The sequence below is a fragment of the Schistocerca nitens genome, chromosome 12 (assembly GCF_023898315.1).
Source record: "Schistocerca nitens isolate TAMUIC-IGC-003100 chromosome 12, iqSchNite1.1, whole genome shotgun sequence".
Classification (NCBI taxonomy): domain Eukaryota; kingdom Metazoa; phylum Arthropoda; class Insecta; order Orthoptera; family Acrididae; genus Schistocerca; species Schistocerca nitens.
The window spans coordinates 15,061,201-15,087,927 of record NC_064625.1 but is presented as its reverse complement, the minus strand read 5'-3'; the positions used below and the strand labels follow the sequence as shown (position 1 = coordinate 15,087,927).

The 26,727-nt window shown below is 42.0% G+C and overlaps 1 long non-coding RNA gene across 1 annotated transcript in view; it reads right to left on the bottom strand.

Annotated features, from left to right (window-relative positions):
• The window catches only part of LOC126215369 (uncharacterized), a 356,401-nt gene extending 330,543 nt beyond the window's left edge, over positions 1-25,858 (bottom strand). Inside the window, exon 1 of the long non-coding RNA XR_007542130.1 lies at positions 25,721-25,858. This is a non-coding gene — a long non-coding RNA (uncharacterized LOC126215369). The remainder of the gene's footprint in view (positions 1-25,720) is intronic.
• Between the last annotated feature and the right edge of the window lie 869 nt (positions 25,859-26,727).

Genomic DNA, 26,727 nt, shown 5'->3' with positions numbered 1-26,727 from the left:
TAATTTCGTTACCTCATTTCGGTTACTTGCATTATGCAACGAGAGACAACTAACAAACGTTTCACGGTCATTTCCATAAAAGAACTCCCACTACGACCAGATCCTGCTGAGTGTCTGCCGTACGGTACCGGCCTCCCCGTTGTCTCTCACTGTCGGTCGGAATTAATTTCAATTGTTAAATTATGTTTTCTCCTTCTTACTTCTTCACTCCTCGACAAGAGCTGCTCACGGTTCTTGAGAACTTTCATCCGCGATGTAAAAGTATAATGAAGTGATCATGTGGCATTGTTGGGCGGGAGGCTCCAACCGGGGAAGTTCGGCCGCCGGCTTGCAAGTGTTATCTCAGGTGACGCCACACTGGGCTGTGATGATGAGGGCAACACAAAAGCAACCCGGTCGGGAATCGAACCTGGGCCCGCTGCAATGGTAGGCAACCGCATTGTCACTCAGCTAAGCAGACGGACTTATCTGTGATGTGTTATTTATTCATGCAGTCGGCCACAATACTTTTCCGTGTTATGTCAACACTTTGGATTATTTTTAGAAGTATCTCACAATTCAATTAACTAAAAAGGGCAGTCAAACGAAAACGAAACAGGTGGAAATAAAGAAAGTAAACTGTTTATTATTTCAATAGTACCTGCAATAACTGTTAAGATAAATACATTTCCCCCACTGAGAGACAAGAGTGTCAATGCCTTCGAGAAAAAATATTTTCTGTTGGCTGCGGAACCATGAGTGTAGCGCGGCGTCCACCTCTTCATCCGAGGAAAATCGACGGCCAGGAAAGTCACTTCAGAGCTCCAAAAACATGGAAATTGCGTGCTGAGAGAACGGAACACTACGGGCATCCCTGGGACCTTCTGGAAACGGCCTCGGCAACCTATGGTTCCGCCCACATGTACAACCGTGGTTACTCAGGCAACCTCAAACATTGTTCCACGAAGACATCGACCGTCTTGTCTCACTGTGAGCTTAGTTACTAATAGTTAGGGTGATGACTTTTGAAATAACACACCTTTTATTTTACTTCCGTATGTCCTGTCTTCCTTTGACTGCCCCTTATAGTTCCGAACTACAACAAAGAACAGTTTCAATTGGAACCATCACATAGATAATAATGTGGGGAGAGCAAACTAAAGGCTGTGAATTATTCGCAGAACCTTTAGAAGGTGTAACATTGTAACATTACGAGTCAAGATAGCTGTAACGGAACTTGAATAGCGTAAAGTTATCGTTAAAAACGCACGCCGCGCGATTTGTTACGATTTGGTCGGTCATAATAATAGTAACATGCTTTTGAATACCATTAAAATATAACGGCGATAGCTGTTTAGTGTTATTGGAAATAATATGTAGTAAATTAATGAGTAAGATAGCCGATCCTATAAGAAGAGGTAAAATTGGGCATATTAAGGTGTCTTGCTTTATATCGACTAAGCTGATGATACGGCGTCTTTTTTTCCGTTTACTCTTAGAAAAAAAAACAAGTAAAGAAGTGCTAATTGTGCGTTGTGAAAAATATAGGGGCGAATTTTAAATAGCTACAGTGTATAATCAGACTAACAAATGGACATTTAGTTACACGAAATCTTTTATCCAAAGGGACGAATTGTACTACTTGTTGGAAGCATATCAGTCGATTTTTAGTAAAGGTCCGGGTGTAATAAAAGACTTTGAATACCATATAAAGACGTATGCACATAAACCCTTTTGTCGTACTTCCTATTCTCTCCCATGGACAAAGAAAGAAGTAGTCAGAAAGGAAATCAATAAAATGTTAGAATGGGGTATTATTGAGCCCTCAGAATCCGAATATTGTAACCCTCTTGTGGCGGTAATTAAACCCAATGGTGACATCAGATTGGTGTTGGATGCCAGAGAGATCAATAATGTCATTATACCTGTACAAACGCGACCGGAGAACCTAGAAGAGTTAGTACAAAAGTTTTATGGTGCCCGCTTCTTAACTTCTTTGGATATGTGTAGTTCATATTGGCAAACTAGAATATCGAAAGAATCTCGAAAATATACTGCATTCGTTTTTCTGGGCCGAAGTTACCAGTTTACCGTCGTGCCATTTGGCTTGAAAATAAGCCGTGGTGTTTTCATATCGGCATTAGATACCGTACTGGGCAGAGACCTTTTGAATGAAGTTACTTTATATGTGGATGATTTGCTAATTGCTTCTGAAACTTGGGAGGAACATTTGGACTTATTAAGAAGAGTTTTTGCGAAATTTTTGGAATACGGAGTTACTGTAAATTTGAGTAAATTCAAGTTTGCTCATAACCAATTGAAATTTCTTGGACATATAATTACACCTGAAGGGATAAAACCAAATCCTAAAAAGATGGATGCAATTAACAGATGTGCTTATCCAAAGAATAGAACGGAATTAAAGTCATTTATCGGCTTAGTTTCGTTTTTTCGACGATTTTTACCCAATCAGTTAGGAAGCCAAGATTGTTTGTTAAGGCTGTTAAGAAAAAATGTCATGTGGGAGTGGAATTCCGAATGCACGCAAGCTTTTGATAACATCCGCAATGCTTTGACTAATGCTCCACTGTTACATCATCCGAGACTTGATCAAGATTTTTATATTGCTGCGGATGCTTCTGAAACAGGATTGGGTGCCACTCTTTTCCAGATGGACAATCCAGAAGGTATCAGTACCATCAAAATAATTGGGTTTGCCAGCAGAACACTCTCTAGCTGAGAACGTGCGTATTGTACCACTGAATTGGAAGTACTGGCCGTGGTCTGGTCCCTTAGAAAGTTTCGCTATTTTGTATATAGAAAGAAGATCATTGTATTCTGCGACCACAAAGCTTTATCTTTTATTTTAACAGGAAGGATGTTCCATTCACGTTTAACCCGGTGGGCCTTGCCACTGCAAGAATATGATATTACGCTCAAATACATCAGAGGGAAAGACAACATCATAGCCGATGTTCTTTCAAGACTACCGAAAAGAAAGAATGACGACGAGTGTGAAGAACGGACTATTGACTTTAAAGTCATGAATTTATCAAGGCAATATTGTGAGAGGCAGATTTCACAGCTATTTGGAAGTCTTCCACAACTGCAAGAAGATGATAAGTTGTGGAAAGCCATTAGAAATGCTGTTGAAAGCAAAACGCTAAGTCACTCTCAAGAACAGTATCAATTAAAATCCGGAATATTGTATCGGAGGAAGGATGAAGAAGATGTTTGGAAAGTTTGTGTTCCAAATAAATATTTAGAATCACTAGTATGGTACACTCACTTGAATTGGGGTCATTTTGGTGCCGCTAAATGTACAGACAAAATAGCACAATACTGCTGTCATCCATATTTGGGACGTCTAGCTACAAATATTCTTAAGAAGTGCAAAATATGTCAGAAGGCAAAACCCATAAACTATTGTCGGAAGATAGAATTACATCCGATCATCCCACAACAACCTTTAATGTTGGTGTCATGTGATGTCTGTGGGCCATGTCCCATGACACGTGGACGGTTCAAATATGTTGTGGCTTTCTATGATCCATTTTCAAAATATGTGACATTATATCCTTTGAAAAATCTCCACGTTCGACCCATGTTACGCAAATTTATCAACAACCATATAACTGAGCTCGGCAAACCTATAATGATCTTGACAGACAACGCTGCTTATTATACAAGCACAGTATGGAGAGACACTATGAAAGAACAAGGAATCCAGCACATTTAAATCTCAAGATTTTACCCTTGTGAAATCCAGTTGAGAGAATCTTCCGAGAGTTGAACCGATTTTTACGGACATACATACCCAAACAACATTATAAATGGATCGATTGGATTTATGAATTTGAGAAAGTGTATAATGACTTACCACACTTATCGACAGGTTATTCACCTAACCAAATAGTATTTGGTGAAAGTATTGTGCCAGAATGGATGAAGAAATTACCTGCGATAGAACAAAAGATTACCAAGAAAGAAGATATGGTGAAGAAGGTCTACGAAAACCTGAAGCATCAAGCACAATTGAGAAATACCCGTTTTGATAAAAATGTGAAGAAAGTAGTCACATATGATGTAGGGGAAGAAATTTTATTGAGAAATCACCCAAAAGCATCAACCAGGAAAAGACTGAATACGAAATGGCAATATTTATATACAGGTCCATATCAAATAATGAAAATACCTCATGAAGGGAGCTACCTCCTGGCAGATTGTGATACTGATGTAATTAAAGGCTTGTTCACTCACATAGACCTGAAGAAGTATTATCAATAATGAGCAAAATATAGATTCAAGAAACACTGAATGATACCAAGACTACACTCAGTGGACTAAATAAAAGCACCAATGGATAAATATGTACTTATACTAACTTACAAAGAAAATTAAAGAATGTACCAACGATTTCCATGAGATACCTTCTTGGTATCAGCAACAATGACGACGCTGAAATACGATTTATCCTCTCACCGAACAGCGAGGATGGATGATTTAAAAGTGGAATTAAGAGGAAAAGAGAAGGACCAAATCCTCTCTGGTTAAACAAGTGGCCTGATAAGGGTTTTGGCCTAGGATGCCAATCGTCGAACCCGGCTGTGATCCCTGCCTTGCACAGTCGGTTGAAGAACTGAGGGCTTCATCCAAGAAAAAAAAAAATGTGGTGTGAATATGAAGTGATTAGTGCGAAGTGTTTCTAAGACAACCTATAAACAAATGTGGAATTTAGTTAAGGGCATTTTGTCTAGGCCCATTAACTCAACTTAAATATTGTAGAATGTATGTACTGCCTTGTTGAGTGAATCTGAGAGTGAGTGTATTCGCCGAAACAAATACCCTCTCCTGTCACTGTACAAAAAAAAAAAAGCCTGTTCTGTCTGGAACCCTCTTCAAGACATCACAGTCTGGGAGGCCGTGTAACATTGCGAGTCAAGATAGCTGTAACGGAACTTGAATAGCGTAAAGTTATCGTTAAAAACGCACGCCGCGCGATTTGTTACGATTTGGTCGGTTATAATAATAATAACATGCTTTTCAATACCATTAAAATATAACGGCGATACCTGTTTAGTGTTATTGGAAATAATATGTAGTAAATTAATGAGTAAGGTAGCCAATCCTATAAGAAGAGGTAAAATTGGGCATATTAAGGTGTCTTGCTTTATATCGACTAAGCCGATGATACGGCGTCTTTTTTTCCGTTTACTCTTAGAAAAAAAAACAAGTAAAGAAGTGCCAATTGTGCGTTGTGAAAAATATAGGGACGAATTTTAAATAGCTACAGTGTATAATCAGACTAACAAATGGACATTTTGTTACACGAAATCGCGGATATCGAAGTGTGGTCATTCAACTGAGCATACCTACAGGGCGGTCAATTACGGGATAAGTCTATTCGCATCCCACGAGGGACGCGGTATTGAGACCGTTTTTTTTTTTAATTATATCGCGGAGAGCGGGCTTCAGTTTATAAAAAGGAGAAAAGCCGTATCATTATCATTGACTGTTGGTGTCAAGCAACCAAAACTGTTCATCAAAGGGTTTCGGTGAATGAGTGGTGAATGCGAAATGAAACTGTGAACGAAGTTATGTTAAATAAAGCAGAAGAGACAAGACAGTTTGGTCGTATCTGTTATTATTCCATAAACTGTAACATTTCTTCTCGTTGTACGAAGCCTTTATAGACGATCGTTATGACAATTTGTTTTGAAGGGATCTCGTTACGAGTTAAGTTTTGGGGACTTGGTCAAGAGGAGGTAGTTCGTAGATCCTAACTACTGCAGCTATTCTGGAATTAGGTTCTACCGTGACCGTTGTGTGTTGTCAATGGCTTAAGGTCGTCATATCTCATGCTCTAAGAAAGACGCGCCTTTCCTCTTGGTATAACGGTGTCTCACGGTAACAACGACAACGACAACGCCGACGACGAAGGAAGATACGGTAGATAATAATGTGGGGAGAGCAAACTAAAGGCTGCGAATTATTCGCAGAACCTTTAGAAGGTGTAACATGTCTTCTGCAGAGACTGCTTACGCTAATCTTGTCCGTTGTCTGTGCCCTATGGCATCCTCGTCTGATAGAACTGACGGAGGACATTGAAAAAATTCAACGGATGGTAGCTCGTTTTGTATTATCGCGAAACAGTGGTTCAAATGGCTCTGAGCACTATGGGACTCAACTGCTGTGGTCATAAGTCCCCTAGAACTTAGAACTACTTAAACCTAACTAACCTAAGGACAGCACACAACACCCAGCCATCACTCGAAACAGTGGAGAGAGTGTCACAGATATGATACGCGATTTAGGGAGATAATCAATAAAACAACGGCGGTTTTCATTACGACGTGATATTTTCACGAAACTTCAGTGCTCATGCCTCATGCCTGATGCTTAAGCTTTAGCTACTGAAAAATATAGTAAGGGATAAGTTTCTTCAACGTCGTTACTTTGTAGGGGGGAGTGGCGTCTCTCGGCTTCGCCTACAATGCTGCTAACCCGCAACGCATCTATGCTTAGCGGGTTATCGCCTTCTCCTCCCCTGCGTTCAGGCCGTTTTCCGCGGTATCCGGCTGACGTAGAGCTGTAGCTCCCCAACCTGGGGGTAATTGCACCTTGAGTGGTAAAAAGTAAACGAGAAGATTGGGTTTCATTCACGAAATTAAATTATTGCCGAAAGATCATTACTATTAATTCTGATAATAGTTAGACTCTAATATTCATTATGTAAATGATCAATAACTGCCTTTTCTCAATTAGCAGTGTTAATGTGATTTGAGGTTACCCGTTCTCACATAGTTCACCCACTACAAAAACATTCCGTGCTTTGTCCCGTACATCGCTAATGATAAGAGTGAGACATACACGTAACGAATACGAAATGTCTCAAGACAATATATTCTCCAAGTTGCAAACAGTACCTGCAGTAACTCAGAAACTACTCGCTTCGAAACAGTTAAATGAATTAACTGACAGCATGACACAACAATAACTACATAAGTGTTACTATAATGCTGTACAGCGTATTACTATCATCATTAAATAATTTCTTCCAGAAGTAAGAAGTACAGCAATCAAGTAATTTAGGAACAGTAAATGTAGCGCACACATTTGGTTTGTTTGATTATAAAAGGGGCTGCAGTGTGCAGCTTAAGCAAGTGCCGCAATGGAGAGGAGTAATGCAGGGGAAGTGTGTTTCGTAGGAAGTCTCTACCCTCAGTGTGAATAGTTAGCTTTCTTCTCTGAAAAGGAAATGTGAGTACAACTTGCGATTAACCATGAATTCCTTCGTCAATCATTGTAAAACACACACACACACACAAACTAAGTATCATTCATGTTTTAAAAGTAAAAGTGTGTAACTTTCCTCTTTTCTTCCTCCTATCTTTAGTTGGCTCATACATGTTATTACGGAATCTCTTAATTTGACATTAGGCATTATTGTACAAGTAATGTATTCCCGATTTGAGTATTCTGTGAGATCTGTTAGAGTCTCTTCCACTACTTAGAATACTGTTTCAACGCAACGGATAACGATAGCCTACTATTAACAAGTTCTACTACAGCCGATACAGAGGGAGATTCACATGTGATTCGTCCATGATATGCTTTATTCATTAACTCAGATTCTATGCTAAATTAAAGTTCAAAATGGTTCAAATGTCTCTGAGCACTATGGGACTTAACATCTATGGTCATCAGTCCCCTACAACTTAGAACTACCTACACCTAACTAACCTAAGGACATCACACAACACCCAGTCATCACGAGGCAGAGAAAATCCCTGAGCCCGCCGGGAATCGAACCCGGGAACCCGGGCGCGGGAAGCGAGAACGTTACCGCACGACCACGATCTGCAGACTAAATTAAAGTTCAAAAAATGTTAACTCTTTCTTTCCTTTTACCAAATCTCAGAATGATTTTAATGGGGCACATTGGGAAATGTTATCTAATCAACACGAGATCTGACTGGTATAATAAAAACCTAATTTTGTTACGGAAAGTCCAATGTCACATGATTATTCGATTATTACGTTCGGTAAGCAGGTTATTAAAATGGATCTTTCACAAATCAAACTGAATAGCAATCATAATAATAAAGAAAAACTGATAATGACACCACAAAATGTAGCAGCAACCGTACATTGGTCTCCTACGTTAATAAAATGGTTGCCACACTATTGGGACCGCAATGGTGAGCTTATTTAATGAAGTATGGGTGCCATGCATACCGAGCACATTTACGACTCTACACCACACACTCTGCATGCAAACGCTAAGCTTTGCTGCCTAACGAAGACGTGGGACTGGCTGTGCAACGGCAGAGTCGGGGTGGCTGTGCGAGTTACAATAAAATCTGCCCTGCATTTCGCCAATTTATACAACATGACCCACACAACCACAGCAGCATTTCCGCATCATACAGAAGGTAATGACCACTAAACTCTAAACATCATACTACCTCTTCTGTAAACTACCGCACACAGCAGCAACACACTTGGCACTCAAAATTCTACAACGGAACATTTCACAAGTCACAAACAATTTTATGATATTTTGATGCAAAATTTTACCTGAGCATTACGATGTTAATAATAAGAAGACCTGTCCCAATGAATCAACCCCGTAGCACTGAGTGAGAACCTATCCCTTAAAATGATTTATCGGGAAGCACATGGCTCCACCACTCACCCGAGGACACACACGGAAATACGTAATTTAGCAGAACACTCAAATTGCCATTACGCACACTGACTACAAGCATTTTTATTTACTGGTTCTTACTGACGTAATTAAGCACTGAAGGTGTCTTTAGCCACGCGTCTACTCGACTCTGTACCCACAGAGGTTTGGCAAGAAAATTTGCAAAGTCACCCGCAAGGAAAAATTCCTCTAAACTCGAAAGATATTCTCAAAACACATGTCAAACTGAAGTATTTGATGTAAAGTATTAATTTAAGAAATACAAATAACTGAAATACCAGAAGTTACAGTCCTATTCTGAAGGCAAATGCCGTCTGTTATAAGTGAGACCCCGCGACCGCAGCTATTTCAACACCGCAAAATAATTTCAGCTGTCGATTCCCTCGATGTATGCTACGGTCGCAGGTTCGAATCCTGCCTCGGGCATGGGTGTGTGTGATGTCCTTAGGTTAGTTAGGTTTAAGTAGTTCTAAGTTCTAGGGGGCTGATGACCTCGGATGTTAAGTCCCATAGTGCTCAGAACCATTTGAACCATTTCTCTCGATGTATGTTGTCCAAGCTCTACTTGAAAGGCAACATTCCGCGTAACGTCTGACACAATATAAGTCATTTTTAACCAATTTTTCTCACCATTTCTGCCGGTGCTCCTGGGACACGTCCTCACTCTTGGTCTCCCCGCTGCTGAGTCCCAAATATGGCGGAAAGCTACCCCAACGACCGCCGATTGAAACGGAACGAGGAAGACGTCTCTCATTGGCTGTTTCCTGCCTCGTCCTCCAGAAACAGGTGAAACTCGAACAAGCCACTACCAACTCCACTCTAGCACCACCTGACGTCAAAGATTTGCTAATTCAGCACCGCCACCACCTAACTTATCTTTAGTTAATGATCCATAATTTTGCTCCAAAAATAATTGCTTTCGGTCACTCACATCCATACAGGAAGGGTGAAGGAATAAAGAAAGTGTGGCAGAAAAATAAAAACAAAACTCCAATGACAACTATCCATGTCCAACTGGCTAGAGGGGTAACTCCACGTCACGCACATTAATTTGTAAAAGAAATTGGCCTCAAAAGCTCGAATGGAACATATTGCAGTACCGCTTCAAGTGTTCCAAGAAAGATATTTCAACAGACGATGGCCTATGTGTGTGTGTGTGTGTGGGGGGGGGGGGGGGGGGGTACTAGCTAATGTATAATTCCACTCAGCGGTAGCGGTTTGAGACAGTTTGGGAGTGACTGTTGTAGAGGGCCTCGCGGTAAGCAGCCAGAGGGCGCAGAAGATACTGGAGCAACAGGGGTCGCTCCAGTCATGCACCGCTTGCTGCATCCGCCGCAGCTTCGACAGCTAAATTGTAACCTTACGCCGCGCGATAACTTCTGCCCGCCCGGACAATAACGGACAAGACGGCTATCAAAGCTAAGTGTATTTTTAAATCGTGTATTACTAATAGTGAAGGCGTATCCGCAAGGCTTCTTTGTTTCATATGGCCCTACATTTACTGCGGGGGCTAGAGCGAGTTCCGTTTCCGCCAGCCAGCGACCATTTGGACACCGCCTCGGATCACCTTCGTAGCACTTCCGTTACCTGCGATCCAAGCGTCGGTGTTGTGCGCTGTGGACAATTCGCGCTGCTCGCGAGAAAGAACTTTGAACACGTACTTTTCATTCCTCAAGAGAACGTAATCAGTGCTCTCACGGATCTACACTGGCGTCCAAAATTAAAGCAACAAATCGCAAATTCCCCGTCCTGTGTCTAATTCACGGTGCAACCATACTAACTGCCAACCATATGTCCGTACAGACGTGTTCTGCATGGAAGATGGCATTCCGTTCATCGGATAACCACGCCAATGATGACGTCACGGCACCTGTGAAACAAGGTAGTGCTTGCCCGGTAGCTCCACATCCACAGTTGCCGTGACACAGTCGCAGACGGTAAAGTATGGCACAGAGAAGATGCCTGCCAGGCTCTCTGCGGTGAAGGGCCATAGAAAGAAAGGAGGCAGGACAATCACATACTGACGTGACGCGATGCCTTAATGTGAGTCGTTCTGTTGATTTTGGGATGTGGCGACGGTTTATAGAGACCGAGACTACTGCGAAGTCCAGGGTGGGGCCGACCTGGTGTAATATAAGAAAGAGAGGACCGTTATTTGGCTGCAAGAACTTGACGGTACCACCTTAATACTGCACGGCAACTGGCATTTGAGTACGCGGCATCCACTGTGAAACATCCCCTTTGGAAAATTATAAATTACTGTTCTGATGTACCTCTTACGTTATTTGATTTTCAAACAGCTGAGCAAAACTGAACGTGCTCAGACATTTCTCTCTTTACTTATTCTGATCATCAGTTAACTGACACACAATATTTTTAGCGCAAAGCAATCTGACTTTCAATAATCCCAACAAAAGAATGGCCCTGACTAACAATAACGTATACCTTACATGAATCACTTACAAAAATCTTCGTTACTCAAACAACTGGAATATAGCGAGCGCCAATATTGCCAGCTAAATAAAAGATTCTAACTACTGAAGGCACTAACTACTGATACACATAGTTAGCAAATGAAAGATTTTGGTAGAGAACAAACAATGTATTTACCCTAATAGTGTTCAAAAGTCATTATATATATATATATATATATATATATATATATATATATATATATATATATATATCAGTTCATGACATCCAGTCTTACAAATTTCCTTTTTCTGATGGTCACACGTACAGATCGTCCGCTCTCAAAACTCCGCCAGCTCTCTCCCCACATCCACCACTGCTGGCGGCTCACCTCCAACTGCGCAACGCTACGCGCTGTTCACATCCGACTGCCCAACACTACAATAGCGAATATTGCAACAATGCCAACCAGCCACAGAGTGCACACTGCACAGTCAGTGATTTTCATACAGAGCGCTACGTGGCGTTACCAACATAAAAACCTAAACAGCCCACTTACAACTGGACGTGTTGTACCGACGCAAGCGTGTGCAGAGGGCTTCAGCGGAGTGGCATTTATTTTCGGATACCTGCTTTATGTTTACCTCTGACGCGTCTTCACAGAAGCAAACGTCTAGAGTGGAGTCATCAACATGCCAACTGGACGGCCGAAAGTGGGAGAACGTTGTTTTTGCAAGTGAGTTCCAATTTACTCTGGAGAGTGATTCTCGATGGATTCGCATCTGGCGGGAACGTGGAAGACGATTTCGGGACCCAAACATTGTGGAAAGAGACCGCAATCCAGGAGATCCCAATAGTTTGGGATGAATTGTGTTTAGCAAACGAACCCTTCTTCATGAAATTATGCGGGGGAATCGGCAAAGTGTAACTGCAGTCACGTGTGATAATGAGACCTTTCGGCCACACCTGCGGATCCAGATGTCGTGTTGGTGGACGGGGAGCACGGGCGGTTGATGTTTCCTTGGAAACGGAGGATACTGCACGCCATCTGAATCCCACAGAGCACGTCTGGGATGCACTAGGGAGACGGGGTGCATCACGCCAGCATCCGCCAACCACTCTCCAAAACTTGCGAGCAGCTCTGCGGGAAGAATGGGCGCTACTGCCTCAGCACGACGCTGATCACATCGTTCACAGCATGCCCTGCCGTTGTCAGGCCTGTACTGGTGCCAGAGGAGGTCACAGCTAAACAGAGCACATTCACCAGGTCTCAGAATGTGTGTGAAAATCCTTTGTTGGAAAAAAAGGAAGAACATGGGTGTTGCAGTTGTTTACGTTCTACATTCTGTGTTGTTTCTACATTACTATCATCTGCTTATACTGTTTTGTGGCAAAATAAACGCAACCTTGCAAAATGTTCTTTTGTTGTTTTAACTTTGGACTCCAGTGTATTTTCGTTTCGTTGGAGAATAGATGTCTGTGACGGACTTTTCCCTCACATTACTAAGAATAATTTCTGGAGAATGCTTATTTCCTTTTGTTGTGCTGCATCAGAAACGGCACACTGTCTGTGTTCGAAGTTTACTTGTTCAAATAAACAACGTCTTATTACATCCACTCCGTATGGAAGCATTCCGACTCACGAATACTTCAGGAGGAAAAATTTGTCAGCAAGAAACAGTTTCGTAAAGGTTTGACGTAATGTGTAAAGTTTCTTGGAAGCAAAATCTTGTACATGGCTGCACGTTGAGAGACCGTAAATAGTTACAATTGAAGGAAAATCAGCCCTCGGTCACTATTTTTAACAAATTAACCTGGTAATAAATGAAAAGCACCAGTTTGCTTTTGTTCTACAATATTACTTTTATCGCTAACCGGTTTTCGGCTTACAAGGCCATCTTCAGACATTTACTGAGTATTATCACCAAAGAAGTTAAGTTTTTACTATTTCATTGCAAAGATGTTACTTACTGTAGGTTTCTACTTCAGTCTAGATGTGTTACTTCTCTTCCAATGTTGTCTGCTAACATTTAACTTCTTTGGTGATAATACTCAGTAAATGTCTGAAGATGGCCTTGTAAGCCTAAAACCGGTTAGCAATAAAAGTAATATTGTACAACAATAGCAAACTGGTGCTTTTCTTTTATTATAACGTTGTTCTACCAAGAACCGACGGAAGATTCTGTTAAATTAACCTGGTTTCGACACTGCTAGGAGTGTCTTCCTCAGAATTTAAAACAAAGAATGATCTATATTCTATAACATGGTCACAGAATTATGACTAAAAATTTATGATAGAGTATAAGTACTGCCTGTCTTTCACGGCGATTCCGTACTTATACTCTGTCATACATTTTTAGTCATAATTCTGTGACCATGTTATAGAATATAGACCATTCTTTGTTTTAAATTCTGAGGAAGACACTCCTAGCAGTGTCGAAACCAAGTTAATTTGTTGAAAATAGTGACCGAGGGCTGATTTTCCTTCAATTGCTTCTTGGAAGCGACTAAGAACTTTCATTTTCAAATACTGCATGAAGAGAATACGTATAATTCTCGCAGCGTTAGTTTCATTGCCTCACGAAATGTACACAGTGTGTAATTGTAATATTTGACTTCCTGCGGTAAACATTCAACGCTTTAACGCAAAATACACCTCTTAGTTATTGGTTTTTGACAGTATTTTGAATTCATTTAATAAATGACCGAAAAAACTGAAATGGACCTTTTTTGCGATGCTCCTGCAGGGCGGTAGATAGGCAGCCTGCAACTAGTAGTACGCTCCCGTATGCTCGTTTTATCCGTTTAGTAATTACAGATTACGGAAGGTGGAACCAAGTGGAGCAGTGGAAATGTAAATAAAAATCGTTACCAGAATCTGATGTGTATCTGATAAAATGTGATACCTGTGCGAGATTTTATCTCTGCGAAACGGGCAGAACGTTTGACGTGCTGTAGCGTAGGCAGTAACAAAATTGCTTTTGGTTCTTATTTTGAAAAAAAAGAAAAAAAGACGCGAACGTAAAACGGGACGCTTAGCACATATGTATATCTTACATTACGGTCCTAAGGGATGTAGAGGGTGTACTTGATTTGGACGTGGTGGAGGGGCTTGAAATTAAAAGCGTCAGTAGTTCTGCATTAGGGCTGACTATGACGCAGTGGTCAAAGTCAGACAACAGGCGAGGAACGACTTTACTGCTCATATGACGTGTTTCGGAATTTATTCATCATCAGTATTCAGGAGGGACTACTGTATGTAGATATGGCGTTTCAAGGTGTAAGTGAAACAAACATTCGGATGCTATCGCTCATGCATATCTGACGTGGATAATTTCCGAAATGCTTCACATGAGCAGTAAAGTGACTCGTTGCACGATGTTTGGCTCTCACCCCTGCGACACTGTCAGCCTGTATGCCTAATTGTATTAAAAATGGTCGCCTGCCTTGTGTGTGACTTTGTAGCACTATTATATAACTCAAATTAAAAAATTCTCGAAAACCTTGGAATTTCTGGGACCGAAATTTTGGCAGTATCAATGTCGATAATAGTAAAAATAGTCCAGATTCCCGATCCTCGGAAAGGGTGAACTGTCTACATATGCAACTAAGTTTTACAGAACACTCAGTGTCCGAGTCCTACTGGAATCTGGTAATTTTTTCGAGTTAATAATGAAATTTCCATGAGTTTTCCCTCATTTTATCTGCATGAGTGTACGACCCAAGCTTAAGGCTGCCAAACACGGTAAACGAAAATATAAAAGTTACATTTGTTACCTCCAAGAGCCTCAGACGTGTGGAAGAAGTTCACCACGATTTACACCGTTTTTACAATTCGACTCTTTTCAGCCAACACTGCAGTGCCGCGCTGCAGCCAGAAAAAGCCTTTTGTTAGTCTCACAACACGCGATAACAACGCATAACAACGAAAATAATCCTTTTTGAAAGCGAAACAATCACACAATAAAGAATTACTGCCTTTTTTAAACAAGAGGGCGAAAAATTTAATTTCTCCAAATGACGCTTCTCTTTAAACGTGATGAGCCAATCCTGGTTCATTACCGTGCGCGTTCACCAACATTACGGCCGAAATTTCCGTATTGTTACTGCTTCAGAATGAAGACCGCTGCTGCTAATTTTGATCGCGTGTTCACGTGATGATGTTTTGATTGCTGTATTCAGGCTCTACAATAATCCCTCCCTATTGTGATCGTAGCCGATTACGAGCGACTGTATGATGCAATCATATCCCGAATCTGTAGAGAGGCGGCTAAACGTATTCCTCTTCATTACGATTGAACTTTCGTCGTGCTGTTTCTGAAAACGAAACATTTGTCTGTTATGTAGAAGCAGACTCTGTAGGCAGCGCTGCACGTGGTTAGTACGCGCCCTGACAATTGCTTCAGCCCTTCTTCGCAGTAAAAGGCGCACTCTTTGAAATACATCTTACGCCATACGGACTGCGATCACACGCGTCGGCCGCACGCCTGTAACTTCTGCACAGTGTCAAAGGGTTGGGCATACATCGATGCCTTTAAATGCCCCCCCACCCCACCCCCAGAACCAGAAATCCAGAGCATTCAGGTGAACGAGGAGGCCACATGCTACAACACCTTGTCGAGCAGTTCACCTTCCGACAACCAGTTGCAGATTCGTAGAAAATAGTGCTTCTCTGCAGGGTTAACGTTCTCCAATAGCTCTGGTAATTCACCGCGCAATCAACTGCAACACCGAGATGGCCTACACCAATGAAAACTACACAGTACTTGTCGCAAGTAAAATGCCCCATATGGAATGTAGTCTAATTAAATCGGGTGATGCTGCGAGACTTAGATTAGGAAATGAGCAATATAATTGATGATGGTCGAAGTAGAGAGACTATAAAATGTAGACTGGCAATGGCAAGGAAAGCGTTTCTAAAGAAGAGAAATTTGTTAATATCGAGTATAGATTTAAGTGTCAGGAAGTCTTTTCTGAAAGTATTTGTATGGATTATAGCCATGCAAGGAAGTGAAACGTGGTCAATAAATAGTTTAGACAAAAAGAGATTAGTAGCTTTCGAAATGTGGTGCTACAGAAGAATGCCGAAGATTAAATGGGTAGGTCACATCACTAATGAGGATGTATTGAATAGAATTGGGGAGAAGAGAAATTTGTGGCACAACTTGACTAGAAGAAGAGATCGGTTGGTAGGACATGTTCTGAGGCATGAACAGATCACCTGTTTAGTATTGGAGGGCAGCGCGGAGGGTAAAAATCGAAGAGGGAAACCAAGAGATGAATACATTAAACAGATTCAGAAGGATGTAGGTTGCAGTAGGTACTGGGAGAGTAAGCGGCTTGCACAGGATAGAGTAACATGGAGAGCTGCATCAAACCAGTCTTCGGATTGAAGACCACAACCACAATTGACCAATTCTGCCTGCTGTAGGACTTTGTGACACACTTTTCAAAACACGCTCTATGTATAAGTAAATTTTTAGTGTACTTTCCTGCTGAAACATCTTCTAAGTAGCTTTGTTACCGTTTATAATGTATGATTTGTGTGCCATATTACGAAAATAAGTTAGGTTAGGTTAGGTTAGGGTAGTGTTTAACGTCCCGTCGACAACGAGGTCATTAGAGACGGAGCGCAAGCTCGGGTTAGGGAAGGATTGGGAAGGAAATCGGCCGTGCCCTTTCAAAGGAACCATCCCGGCATTTGCCTGAAACGATTTAGGGAAATCACGGAAAACCTAAATCAGGATGGCTGGAGACGGGATTGAACCGTCGTCCTCCCGAATGCGAGTCCAGTGTGTTACCACTGCGCCACCTCGCTCGGTACGAAAATAAGTGACGCGCAATTTGTAGCGTAATAAATCGTAATGAAAACAGCAGAATACACCCAGAAAAATAAATACTCGTTCAAATCACTCATACACCGGAACATGAAGTGGTACTCATTTCAAACCTTCTTTCATGAAACTTAAACTGTCAGCGATGATTAAATTATGTCTCTGAAAAACTTTGCCACTCTGTTTTCCCTTTCATTCCCCTCACCCCATTCTACGTTTTATTATTTTTTCTTCTCTTCCCCTCCCTGCTACCGAATTCTGGTCACACATCACAATTGCATTTTCATCTCCTTTAACTGCCTGTATAATTGACTTTATTCTTCACGCATTCTTTCAATCTCTTCATAATATGAGGCCCTAGTTACCATCTGAATTTGTACTATTGTGCGAGGTGTTGGCTTTGTCTCTGTCTTGGCTACGAAAATGCGTTCACTGTGCTCTTCACAGTAGCTTACCGCATTCGTATTTCCTTATTCGTTATTATGTATATTACACTTTGTACTAATAATCCTGTACTTCCCTGACAAAATGTCCAGTTCCTCCTGCCACCGCACTAAACTAATTCGCACTCTGTCTAACTTAAACCTATCCGTTTTCACCTTTAAATTCTTTAACCTACCTGCCCTATTAACGAATATAATATTTCACGCTACGACCAGGCGGAACTATTCCTGATCACCACGTGTTCCTGAGCAATTCCCTACCGGAGATCGCAATGAGGAGTAGTGCAGCAACTCGGGGTTCGTGGACTCAACAAGCCGTTGTAAGTTCTCTGCACAAATACTGAGCCGTCCATAACTGCCAAAGTGTTGCTGGTGCAAGGGTTTGTGCACGAATTGATCTCTCCATAATGTCGCGTAAATCTTCCTGGGGGTTCATGTCATTCGCTCTAACTGACCAGAAAGTTTATAACACTCACGTGCCGTGAAACGCGCTAATGTTACCCTCTGAGAGAATCTCAAAGCTCGGCCGTGCGGGTGCCTAATGGAAAAGGGTATCCGACTATAATGGGGCGCTGTCTTGAATGTGTTTCTCTTACTAGTAATTCTGATGTATTTATCATCACTCTTAGTTGTTTTACGAGGTCGTCCTGGCCGTGGCATGTCCTTGTTTCTACCTGTTATCACCTGGCGGTGAAGGTTGTCTTGCACTCCCCCTATAGACACACACTGTTTCGGAATTTGGAGAATAGATAAACTTGCTTGGCTAAGTGCTACAATTGCATCACGTTTTATTATGGATATCTCCACTCGTTGAGCCATATTAGCGACGTGCACACTTCAATGTCACGAAGGAACTGACGTGCAGGTATCACATGTTATATACCGTAGCAATGTGTGCCGTTCGCTGCGCACATCACATAACTACAGGGAACAACACAGGTGCACCAAATGCGGTGTCCATTGACAAATAGGTAAACGAACATATCACGTAGGTACATAACGTTTATGTACACAACATTGTTCTACGGATACTATTGTACCCTGATGATCACAAACAAAAATCATGATTTTCGTACAACTGTTGCACTAATCCTTTGCTTCCTCAATCGTAACCACGGTGTTAGACCTTATCTACAAAGAACTGCGTGTATTGAAATTAATGAGCGGCAGTGTATTTTTCTCGTTGTGAAATAAAGTGCAGCATACAATAAAAGTTACTTGGCTTGCCGTGATAATGTGTAGCTTAGTTTGTGAATTCCTATGGTACGCGGGGAGTTCAATAAGAAATGCAAGATTTTCTTTTTCTCGGCTGATTATGGTTAAAAAAAAAACGCCGAATTTGTTGTGAGACACGGTCGAGTATTTCCGCTTCAGTCTCTATAGTTCCACGAATTTCCGGTAGGTGGCGGCGGTATACATAGGCTTCAAAATGGTGTCTGTAATGGAGGTACGTTCCACGCAGACAACTGTCATTCAGTTTCTTTTGGAGGAAAACAAGAGCATCGCAGATATTGACTAGGCACTTGCAGAATGTCTGCGGAGACCTGGCAGTGAACAAAAGCACGGCGAGTCATTGGGCAAGGCGTCTGTCATCACCACAACGAGGTCGCACGGACCTGTCCGATCTCCCGCTGAGACGCTATCAATAAATAGCTTCATCAAGGGCTTGTGCGTTATCGGTCTCGGTTAGAGATGAGCAACCTCGTTCATCCTTGGGAACTAGTTGACTGGTGATCACTCATTTTTGGGAACCTTTCATTTTTACTCGTTCACCTTTCATTTGTGCTCGGTATATGGTTCGTACGAAAAACTGAAAATTAGTAGCGTAGGTGACTGAAGACGGAAGGATCCAGCTGCGGGCACTTGCCTCCCCCCTGGAGTACAGAGTTTCTATTCATTACAGAATTCTCACACTCTTGTAGAAGTAATTTTCGTAATTCTGCAAAACCCCTCGCTTAGCCAACTGTAGCGTTATGTGGCCGATCGCGGTGAAATAATATAAGGTGGCACACGAAAAACCGGTCCCCGAGTACAGACTGTTCGCCAGTTACGCACGATTTGTTGACCTCTACGAGCAGAATTGGTAAACATGTAATAAGTAGGCAGTAAAGAAATAACAAATAAGCTAATGCAAACAACAACTTCGTAACAATAGATAACGATTGGTGGGCGACAATGAGCAGTCTAGTACTCGGGGCAGATTTTTCGTGCGCCTAGGCATACTGGCTGTAGCTACGTTACACATTCTGTTGCCGGCCGCTGGTGGCCGAGCGGTTCTAGGCGCTTCAGTCTCTAACCGCGCGACCGCTACGGTCGCAGGTTCGAATCCTGCCTCGTGCATGGATGTGTGTGAGTCCTTAGGTTACTTAGGTTTAAGTAGTTCTAAGTTCTAGTGGACTGATGACCTCAGATGTTACGTCCCATAGTGCTCAGAGCCATTTGAACCAATAACGAAACGATTTTGTGCGTTCACGTTTCCACTTCACTATCACATCGGAAACAGTGGAGCTAGGGATGTGGAAATCTCGTCTTCAGACGTATGGCACAAATGACACCCAATCACCTGACGACGTTCGAAGTCAGTGAGTTTCGAGAAGCACCCCATTCTGCTCCCTCGCGATGTCTAATGATTACTGAGGTCGCTGATATGGAATACATGGCAGTAGGTGGCAGCACAATGAACCTAATATGAAGAACGTATGTTGTTGAGGATGTCCGGATACTTTTGATCACATAGTATATAAATTACAGTAGTACAGTGCCCTGAGTTCTACTTATGCGGAAGAAGAACCACGTTCCATTGACATTAGAAAGAGTGGACTTAGGTTTTCAGGTTCAACCACTATTACAAACACTCAGTAGCTATCGAGCCATATGCACCTGGTCAGACACACACTAAATGATGTCCAGCCCAACTACACTCCACACAAAACATAATAGTGGAAAACATGACCTGCTAGAATAACTAGTAATCATATCTCCCAGAGAAAAATGTTCACAAAACATCACAGCCACAATTTTTCAGCAATTTCGAAGAGTTATTTTCCGATAAGGAAGCAAGAATTTAATTTTTGTAATCTTTTTTATAAGGTCACATCTGAGAAATAATTTGTGTTTCTAATGATATATGTATATAAATAATAATATAATATCTCTCTATCATCTTAGAAACATATATATATTGTTGTTGTGGTCTTCAGTCTTGAGACCGGTTTGATGCAGCTCTCCATGCTACTCTATCCTGTGCAAGCTTCTTCATCTCCCAGTACTTACTGCAACCTACATCCTTCTGAATCTGCTTAGTGTATTCATCTCTTGGTCTCCCTCTACGATTTTTACCCTCCACGCTGCCCTCCAATACTAAATTTGTGATCCCTTGTAGCCTCAGAACATGCCCTACCAACCGGTCCCTTCTGCTTGTCAAGTTGTGCCACAAACTCCTCTTCTCCCCAATTCTATTCAATACCTCCTAATTAGTTACATGACCTACCCATCTAATTTTCAGCATTCTTCTGTAGCACCACATTTAGAAAGCTTCTACTCTCTTCTTGTCCAAACTATTTATCGTCCATGTTTCACTTCGATACATGGCTACACTCCATACAAATACTTTCAGAAACGACTTCCTGACACTTAAATCTATACTCGATGTTAACAAATTCCTCTTCTTCAGAAACGCTTTCCTTGCCATTGCCAGTCTACATTTTATATCCTCTCTACTTCGACCATCATCAGTTATTTTGCTCTCCAAACAGCAAAACTCCTTTAGTACTTTAAGTGTCTCATTTCCTAATTCCCTCAGCATCAGCCGACTTAATTCGACTACATTCCATGATCCTCGTTTTGCTTTTGTTGATGTTCATCTTATATCCTCCTTTCAAGACACTGTCCGATTCCGTTCAACTGCTCTTCCAGGTCCTTTGCTGTCTCTGACAGAATTACAATGTCATCAGCGAACCTCAAAGTTTTTATTTCTTCTCCATGGATTTTAATACCTACCCCGAGTTTTTCTTTTGTTTCCTTTACAATTTGTGCAGGGTTGTAGCCTCTCCACGATATATATATATATATATATATATATATATATATATATATATATATATATATATATATATATGCGTAAACATACTGTGCCTAAAATCTACAGAACCGAAGCTGGAAACAGTGCGGAATTCTATTTTTTATCTTCGTTTTGTAAAAACTGAAGTCACAATGTGCCACCTTATAATACACCTATGTACCCTTTAACAGGACCAGCAACAACCTCTTTCGAAAAAATTATGTAGACTGGACAAGTATCTGAAGATGAGCCCCAAGGATCGACATGCATCGTTTACTGGAATGAAAATGACGATTTGCGACTGGTGGCGATTTGTTTTCTTTTCTTATGGAAGTAATACAGTAATAGCAACAACAATTACAATAAAGGACAGAATTAAAATTAATACAGCATTGTAAGGATACGGCTGGAAATGTTATAATGCCGAAATAGCTGCCTTTTCGCAAGAGTGGTAACACAGAAAGTAATGGTATCGTGAAAACTTTATAATATGTACTATAAAAGAAAATATATAAAACACAAGTAACAGGCTGCAGGAAATGTAGCGACGCCGGAAAGGATGCATATCTCCCAGGGCAACAGGTAGCAGTACGGCGTAAAATGAAATCTGCCTGGTCTATTCGGCGACTGAAGCTATCAAATAAATGTAACAGCGTGAGTATTCTATCGGAAATGTAGCAGAGGCGAAAGGTATGCCTGTCTGTCAGGGTTAGGCGGTAGCTGTACTAGGGATGGAAAAAACCGACCGGATAAAACAGACACCGGTGTGTTAGTGCTGAGTAACCGACATTTTTTGGTACTTGTTTGGTCTCAGTCTTAACAGATGTTTTTTTAAACCGAAATATCAATTATCCGTAGCAGCAATGCTAAAATTTTTCGGTTTTACATAAACCTTTTTTAAAAAGGAGTAACTTTTTATTCGTAAGATTTTGCATAGGCTGGAAATATTGCATTGCTATAGAAAGTGGGAAAAGCGATCTGTGCTGTTTTACTAACAATGCCAACGGATACGAGCAGCAGACACGTGTCACACAAACTGATACAGCATCGCTGAAACAGTGACGTCCCTGAATGAGAATTTCACTCTGCACCGGAGTGTGCGCTGATACGAAACTTCCTGGCAGATTAAAACTGTGTGCCGCACCGAGACTCGAACTCGGGACCTTTGCCTTTCGCGGGCAAGTGCGGTCCAGCACACAGTTTTAATCTGCCAGGAAGTTTCAGTGACGTCCCTGTTGCCGTGTATCGTAGGTTAACGTCCAGTGGGCAAGACGTGCCCCCACCTGGTCTATACAGTTGTTTCTCGCTGTCGTCGCCGGAAATTTACTTTAAGAGATTTGTCTCCTATTTCTATGAAATAATAAAAGAGACAAGAAATTATGGTGACAGCAATAAATTAAAAACTTAACAACAATTCATTCAAGGTAGACAATAAAAATAAAAAATAGCTGATATGCTACCTGTGTTTATGTAATATGCCTTTATCTAAAATGGCTCTGAGCACTATCGGACTTAACTTCTGAGGTCATCAGTCGCCTAGAACTTAGAACTACTTAAACCTAACTAACCTAAGGACATCACACACATCCATGCCCGAGGCAGGATTCGAACCTGCGACCGTAGCGGTCGCGCGGTTCCAGACTGTAGCGCCTAGAACCGCTCGGCCACCTCGGCCGGCCGCCTCTATCTGCTTGCAGCCCTTGCAAACTGACAAAGTAACACAAGAAAGAGTTCTTCAATCTCAGTTTTTACTCTCTGGCACTGACTATTCATAATGCCGGAATAGCGGTATTATCTCCTATTACAATACGATTTTCGAGCGGAGTTTCAAAAAATTAGAGTGAAAAGGAGAGTTCTGTTTTTTTTTCTTTTCTTTTTTGCTAATATTCAACTACTTATCACTTTTCTCTAAAAGCAGCGGACGGTGGACGACCTGAGCTCTATTTTACTTGCTTGTTTCATTTAGTACACTATTCTGATCTATATATCTTGTAACTGAGAGAGGGAAATAATCTTTCTTCGTTTATTACATAAAGTAATAGGAATAAAATCTGAAAATCTGTTATTTGAGAAACCAGTAATTTTGAGTGGTTTTAACGGTCAGGTTAAACTGGCGTGAAGAAAACTAACATAACCGAAACCGTTTGTTTCAACGATAAGCGCCACCCCTAAGCAATACCGTGTAACTGAAAAAACTGCCCAGTTTATGGCTGACTAACTGCGCAGGTCCAGAAATCTACACCTTGCAATTTTTTTCTTAACCATTTTAAATGTTGTATTGTTTTTTTTTTGAGATGTTAAGTTCTTAAATGCTAAGGGTTTGTCTTTGTCATGTAAGATTTTTCACGAAGTAATGATGGAATTCCACATAATTCGTACAAAACATACGCATTAAAAATTATTAATAAAACAAAATAAAATGAGGCAGTTGTAACGTTAATGAAGTGTTGAGTTCGTCACGACTGATACAAAGTCTTACTGTCTCTTCGATTTCGCCGTAAACCTCTGCTGTTTATTCCTTCAATACACTGACTGAGGACACCACTTGAGCAGCTTCCAGCAGTGGCCAGCTGTGACGCTGACAGCCCATCAGTCCTCGGACGCCCATTCCATTCATTTTAAGTCTTGGGAGAACCTTTCTCCCCCTTCCTCACTCGTAATATATTATATTTTCATGAAGGCAGCTAACGTGGGAGTATAGGAAGGGCAGCTTCAAGCTTATCGAGGCATCAAATACTTTAAAGTTATCCACTATGTATATTATTAATTATCGTAATCAAGGTCCATGCAGTTTCTAAAAAAAGTTGTTGAAAAGTTTTTTAAAGAATATCTAAGATGATCTTTAAATTTCATTCATTTTGTCCTCTAATGTTTGATCTTTCGGTAGTTTGCGAACTTTAGTGTTGTCGAAACTGCTCTTTCGTTTTTCGTTACTTTCCGAATGTTAGGGTTGACGAAACTCCCTTCTTTTGGTGTAGCTTCTGATAGCAGCGGTAACTTACTTGCCAGTTATTTGAAAGTTTCACCCTCTTCTGGCATAGCTTTCGTAAATTGTTTCATAGTGCCAAGTTTTAGGCGAAGGGCAGAAGGGTTTTCTTCCACAATTGGATCGAATAGTAAGCATTTCCCTACGACTTCTGACAGTATAATTGGCTAATTATTTTCCTCCAGTGTTCGTTTTTTGGATGATTGTACCGTTTGCACAGGAATGAAGGGTCTTTCGTCACAACTTGAACACACCCAATGTTTCGCCCCATGACTTGCACTGGTCCCGAGCCCTTACGCCAAAGCAGGTTCAAAGATGGTTCAAGTGGCTCTGAGCACTATGGGACTTAACATCTGAGGTCATCAGTCCCCTAGAACTTAGAACTACTTAAACCTAACTAACCTAAGGACATCACACACATCCATGTCCGAGGCAGGATTCGAACCTGCGACCGTAGCGGTCGAGCGGTTCCGGACTGACGAGCTTAGAACCGCTCGGCCACAGCGGCCGGGCGCCAAAGCGGGCAAAATAATTTACTTGGGCAAAGCCTGAGGCTGTCTGCTGTTGATTTTTGAGTACAGGTTTGTCACATATGTATCAGAAGTGGTCAAAAAAATTAATATAACCACTAGAAGCCATGATATCAGCAAAAGCAGGCACCAGTCAATTTATGACTCGTTGTTGAAGTTTGCGTCAAAAACGGTATGTAAAGCATGCAGGTCTCAACATTAAAATATCACCGAAATATGTAAGCGGCTAGTACAATAGATTATTAAATTAAACATTATATTGCAAATTTTCACAAAACAAAACCGATTGAATACCTACATTTTTCTCACCTGACAGAAATTCCAAATTTGCGTGAAAAAGCATGTGATTGAACATTATATGTAGCTTACCTGAAATCAGGATACGAAAATACAGCAGAGATACTATTTACAGTTAAAAAAAGAATTTGATTGTTAGCCAGTGCTATCAAATAAATGTATGAAACATAGTGACAAGACTATCGAAAATGCAGCAACGCCAAAAGGAATGGCTATATCCCTGGAGCAGCCAGTACTGGCACCTGATAACGTGAAAACTGCCTAGCCTTTGGGCGACTAAAACTTGCAAATCTTTACCGCACAGTGAGTAGGTTACTGGAATTGCAGCAACGCCAAAAGGGATGCCTATGCCCCAGGGGCAGCCGTAGCAGGACAGCGGGCAGTGTTTGCGCGGCGCGACGCCGGAAATGCAGCAACGCCAAAAGGGATGCCTATCTCCCAGGGGCAGCAGGTAGCTGTGGCTACTCACCCTCGGCTGCGGCGCAGAGGAAGGCGACGGCGAGTGCGGCGGCCGCCAGCGCGGCCAGAGGTCCGCTGTGGCTGCGGCGGCTCATCGTGGCGGTCAGAGCAGAGCAGAGCAGAGCAGACGACACAGGTGCGCTGCCCGACGCCCGTGCGCTTATATAGCCGGCGGCGCGGGCGGCCGACCGCCCAGGCGCGGCGCGGGTGGCGTCAAAGCGGCCAGAGCAGGGCGCCGGCAGGTGCGCGCGCCGACCCGGAGGAGGGGCCACGGCCAGAGCCAGCCAGCCACAGGTGGTCGGCACGTGTTGCGCGGGCGGCCGCAGCGGGCGCTGTAGAACAACAAACCACTCAGGGGAAGAGGCACCGGACCTCCTAATGTCGCGCTGACAGTGTCCAAGGAATAGAAAAGCAACTGGAATCACTCAACAGAGGAAAGTCCACGGGACCTGACGGGATACCAATTCGATTCTACACAGAGTATGCGAAAGAACTTGCCCCCCTTCTAACAGCCGTGTACCGCAAGTCTATAGAGGAACGGAAAGTTCCAAATGATTGTAAAAGACCACAGGTAGTCCCAGTCTTCAAGAAGGGTCGTAGAGCAGATGCGCAAAACTATAGACCTATACATCTGACGTCGATCTGTTCTAGAATTTTAGAACATGTTTTTTGCTCCCGTATCATGTCATTTCTGGAAACCCAGAATCTACTCTGTAGGAATCAACATGGATTCCGGAAACAGCGATCGTGTGAGACCCAACTTGCTTTATTTGTTCACGAGACCCAGAAAATATTAGATACAAGCTCCCATTTTCCTTGACTTCCGGAAGGCGTTCGATACAGTTCCGCACTGTCGCCTGATAAAATAAAAGCCTACGGAATATCAGACCAGCTGTGTGGCTGGATTGAAGAGTTTTTAGCAAACAGAACACAGCATGTTGTTCTCAATGGAGAGACGTCAACAGACGATAAAGTAACCTCTGGCGTGCCACAGGGGAGTGTTATGGGACCATTGCT